This window comes from Elephantulus edwardii, unplaced genomic scaffold, assembly GCF_000299155.1.
Source record: "Elephantulus edwardii isolate Elephantulus edwardi_28Jun2011 unplaced genomic scaffold, EleEdw1.0 scaffold00468, whole genome shotgun sequence".
NCBI classification, from domain to species: domain Eukaryota; kingdom Metazoa; phylum Chordata; class Mammalia; order Macroscelidea; family Macroscelididae; genus Elephantulus; species Elephantulus edwardii.
In genome coordinates, this window is record NW_006400218.1 from 320347 (window position 1) to 326126 (window position 5780).

Consider the following 5780-nt stretch of genomic DNA (forward strand, 5'->3'; position numbering starts at 1 on the left):
CACCAGAGCTCCCCTGGATGGACATTTTTAAAGTAGTTTAAAGTGTTACAGTTAAAATTGTCACCAAAGCAATGATTAGAAATGCATGCACATAATATAATCTGGGGCAAGTATGTGAGGACTTACAAAGCACTGGAAAGACATATTCAAAGCTCTTAGTGATGATAAGCTTTGTAATCATCTGAGGTATTTATCTTTGTAGTTTAGTTTTCAATATTACTCAGTGTCTTGTCTCCTATTTATTTTATATTTTCAAGCTTATTCCAGCTATAGCTTTATGATAAATAAGATACCAAGTCATACCATATTTTGGCTCAAACTAAGTGTCTCATGAAGTGTCCTGGAAGATGTATGAAATGACAAAGATATTGAGGAATTTTCAGACAGAAGGCAGATTGCTTAAACACACAGATAGGAAGGGCTAATCAGGACCAGGTGCTAACAAAGTCAACCATAGGGAGTAGCATGAGCATTTAAAGACACTGGATAGAAGAATTTTGATATAAATAATTAGATTCTCCATGCTGGCACAAATCAGAGACAGTAAAATATTATTATAAATAGGCAAGGAAACATGAATCCACCACCAGGGAGTCATTTCTTAAATACAAGGAAAGCTTCAAATTCGTGGGAAACAAGGTGTGGTTTAAGCAAATAAATATGTAGCTATTACAAAGCAAAATACTGGAAAATCTCTTAAGAAAGTTCAGCCAAAGTTCCATAAGGATTGCTATTTATTCGCTGAAATCAGGAATAGGTTCCTCAGAGATATGACCTTTAGATGGGCAGTGCTGGTAGGATATTGACATTTCTTATTTTGGTTTTTTAAATGTTATACACAACATTCCCTTCATGTCCATAATCTTTCACCATTAATAATGTACTGTACTTAGAAAACTGGTGGGAGGTCACAGCCTGGTGAGAAAAGATGAACTTTTTTTATGACAAAAAGTGGCAGAAGGTCATTAGTCAATTCTTAGTGGCTGAACACACTAAGAAAGAAAGTAACTATCTTCCATTCTCCCTAGACTTCAAATTGTAGTACAAGCAAAAGCGTAAGTTGGTGTTTGGGGTGTTTATTTTCTGTTTGTTTGTTTGTTTGTTTGTTTAAATTTCTTTGAGAAATCAGAAGAGAGGCCAGTGTTCCATGTTAGGGTTTAAAGAGATAGAAGACGTTTTTAAAGTCCATTGTTGCAGTCACTAGAGATAGTAGTGACTAATGTCTGTTAAAAAATAAAGGGCCAGAATCCCCCACTTTGGAGCATTCAGATAATGAGCTTCTGAAATGATGTCCTATCATTTCCTTCAAATTGTTCCAACATATCAAAATAGGACTGGACTTTTGTAGGTGGAGTTAAGGAAAGAGAGCATCAAAATTGGAAATCACATTTAACATAAATCCTCTCAGGAAAGTTAAAAGGGAATGAGTATGGGATTGTTTCATTTTAAATATGGTGAAGAAGGCTAATTCTAATTGTAATTAATCTATGTGGAAACCTATATATAGATGTTGTTATTGTTAAGTGTTATCTAGTTGGCTTGGACTCATAACGGCTCTGTACAATAGAACAAAGCATCTGCCTGACCCTGTGCTATTCTCATGATCTACTCTGTGCTTAAGTTCATTGTATAAGCCACTGGGTCAAACCATCTGACTGAGGGTCTTCCTCTTTTCCCTGACCCACTACTTTACCTAGCATAATGTTTTTCTCCAGTTATTGCCTCCTCTTAGGCCCACAATAGAGAGATGAGGTTTTATCATCTTTACTTCTAAAGATCACTTGTGGCTGTACGTATTCAAAGACAAATATAATCCTCTCCCAGTCTCTGTAATCTTCCTGAGACATTTTCCTCTTCTTTAGCAATAAGTGAGAATGGAACTCATGTTCAGATCTGTCCTAAATAGCAATGACCTGGAGGAGCTCTCCAGATATTATTGGTTTTTTTCTTTGATACAAGAAAGTGATTGTGGCATCCAGTTTGAGTTGCCACCCTAGGAGAATTGAACTCTTCTTCCCTTTTTGTGCTAGTACCATCTCTAGATTCAAGGGGTGAATCTGGAGTTGAACAACCCAGTCATAGAGATTCCATAATCTATCTTCCCTGGTATGATGGGAATACTCCTGGTCATTTGGGAGAAGAGGCATCTGAGAAAGCTTTCTTGCCTTTTAAAAGGGAATATGAAATATATAAACATTTTTCTGCCTCTGAACTTACATATGTAAAAGGCTGATGTTAGTTACTGCAGACATTTTATAATCATGAGAGAACAATTATATAGAATTAAAATAATTTGAACAATTGATGAAATCATTGAACTGAAATGCTAAACCATGAAGCCACCCCAAATTTGGACATTGTATCATGTGAAATAAACACTCTGTCACTGAAGCCATTTTGAGTTGGGTTTTCTGTTCCTTGTATGCAAAAATACTCTAATGGGTGTGACAAGGTAGCACGTAACTCTGACAATTGATGCTGGCTAAGTCATTTCTATCTGTGCCAGTATGCCACAAAAGTATTAATAATTTTAGGGTTTTTTTCCCCATTTTACAAGATGGCCTTGGGCAAATTTCTAAATTTGGATTTAAAATGGATAACCAATGAATATATAACTTGGCAGACTTCAGGTGTAGAGAGAAAATGGTTCTATTTCTCCCACACCATCAGTTTTCTTATTCATTTTCTTTGCTTAAATCTCTTCCATTTTCAAAACACTACAATATTTGAGGTAAACTTCCTGGATGTTCCATTTATGAAGGCTCTTGTCAATCAAAATGCTTTCATAATGTTTTGTCCTGACCTTCAGTCACAGATCCAGCTGCCTGCCTACTTTCGACTGGCCATCAAGATTAGTGATAATGGTAGCATCAGTTGCTTTCTAGAAAAACCAACTAGGAATCAAGGTTGATTATGGGGAAATTTAAAGGGATATTAAAACATGAGTCAGCTGAGATTATATGAACCATCTGAGCTCTCTGAGGAAGCCAGTTTTGCTAATAGTGTACAATGTTGAGGTTAAAATTTCAGTAAAAATATCAAGTAAAATGAACTCAGAGGAAACTATTTGAAACTTCCTGGTTCCTTAAAAATAGTCCTTAGAGGAACAAGTCATTTGAGTATGAAATATCTTTACTTCAACAAGCCTTCATTGAAAGCCCTGTGCTAGGCAATTGGCCTGAGAATAGGAGACTCATTCTCTATTTTCAAAAAGCTCAAATTTGGCGGCTGAATCTAGCTTAAAAATGTTAAAATGGACAAATAGAGTTCTTTGTGCACAAAACCAGGGTAGGGATATCAGTGCTGACTGAGGGAATCACAGGATATTCAATTAAAAAATGGGCATTTGAACTGTATCTTAAAGGATCAGTAATATCAATAGGGAGGAATGAAACTCAGGCAGCAGATCTGAGTGGAGTGCTACTCTTAGAATGACAATGTAGATGCAATTAGGCTGTTCAATTTTTATTATTTCATCTTTGGAAATTAGATAAACAATGAGACTTGTTTTTCCATCTTCCTTTTCCTGACTTGCCAGCTGTTAGGATTTCTCCCTTTTTCAGCTATTCTTTATCTCCTCTGTCTGGGCACTGCAATTTCTATCTTAACGCCTGCTCTGTGTGTGACAGTTCTTCAATAAAATACATTCTTAGTCCCATTGATGGTGCTTATTTTTTATTTAGTAAACGGGTGGTAGGAGCCAAAGTATTTATCGTTATGAGCCCTTTAGGTGAGGGATGCGGCTGTGTTGACATATGACCATTACAGATTCTTTACACTGCTTTTGCTTCAATTATTTGATGGGGTTTTGTATATGAATAGGAAAACAAATGCTATGTTTTTCAATATCTTCTTAATCAGTTTTCCTATATTTAAAATATGGTATGGCTGAACTTCTTATTATGGATATTAATTGCCTTTCTCTTTGGCACCTGCTCAATCTTATTCCCAAGCAAGGGAGTTCTGGAGGCTTAGAGGGTAAAGAGTTGTGCTGCTCACCCAGAGGCAAGAATGTTTTGACTCCACCAATTGCTCAGCGGGAGAAAAACAGTTTCTTCTCATGTGTTGTTGTTGTTGTTTTCTCTCATGTATTTTTGAGTCTGTTAAAATCTACTATAGGATTAGTTATGTGTTGGTTCCACCACAGCAGCAATGAGTTTGAGTTGAGTTGATACCACAAACAGCCTTATGTCTATAACATATAGTATACATAAGTAAAACATCAACTTTGTGTTTGACCTAGAAATTTTAAATAATACAGAAGACAAAATAAGTCACTGAACATATAAACTGAAGCAATATTGTGATTATGAGGACTTAACAATAATAACTGAACATGAAAGAAGATTTAATCAAGAAGATAATTTTATGGAAGAAAAGTCTGCAAGATCAAGTATGTAACTGAAATTGGATATCTTCTGGTATTAAAAAAAAAAAAGTCATGTTTGCTTTATGGAACATCTCCACACAGGAATGAACAAATGACTCTCACATTTTCAACCATCATCACCATGAAACCATTTTCATAACATCTGTTAACTATCACTGGGACAATTACACACGCTATTCTCAGATTAATACTCTAGTATACACATGGACACCTAGTTCTTTCCCTAGAAAGAAACACAGGACAATTAAACAAGATTTCATTTAAAGCTCAAGGATAACCAAGTTTCATTTAAAACTCAAGGGCAAATAAGCATAGAATGTAACATGAAACTGGAATATCTGGCTCAAAAGCTAGCCAGGAATCATAGGTTATTTTCTGCTCTAAATTCTAGTTTCGCTCCTACTATTTGATAACAGCTTAGGACCCACCTAGACTAAGAACTTAACTTCCCGAATTCTAGAACTTCTGAATTTCTAGAACTAGAAATTCTGGAACTGATAGGGCCAGCTCACTTTTTTTACCTAAGACTTGCTACATGAAAGACGTTTCATGCCCTATATGGGACCATGAGGTCAAGGAGAACAAATGAGTTTCCCATCTGCCAGGTTCACTGAATGTCATTAGCCCCCTAGAGTGCTAGGTTGAGGAGGAGTCTCATTTTATAATAGGGTTCATTATGTTTTCTGACCCTGATTTTTCCAGTGAATAGAGATTTGTTTTGTAATTTACTGAGTAACCATGGTCACATCCTGCAATGCCTGATGGCTAATAGCTCTGCTAGATCTCATAGGGAGCTCTGATGGTATAGTCCCTAGGGAGTGCACTACTAACCAAAAGGCAGCACTCCAGCAGATCTGATGGAGAAAGGTGGGCAATATCCTCCTTTACATGTGGGTGATTTTAATCTGCAGCCCTCAGACCTGATTTCAATTGGTTTGGGTCAAACATTCTTCTAAGTGGTATAACCCTGGTCTGTACACTTGTACAGAGGTAACTCGGAGTTGCTGTAATGCTAAACACTGTGACACTCATGTGTCAAGTGTGATAACGGTTACCCAAAGTGGACAGTGTTTGGTGGGGCTTCCTGGTTAAAACAAGTTTGGAAGCAGGAGTGGCATCCACTTCCAAAATAGCTTGCCTCCAGAAACCCTATGAGCCTGGAGAAACGATGCAAGTTATACAAGTGTTCAGATATTTCATTCATAGGGTCTCTATGAGTCATCTATGACTCGACGGCACTTAACAACATATATGATTTACAACCTCCAAAAACCCCCTGAAGGGTCAATTATGAGTCAGTTTCAACTCAATGGCAATCAATAAGTCTATTTATGTCTCAAAAGACAGGGTAATTATGGGTAAGGTCTAATGCTGACTAATTTTATAAAAC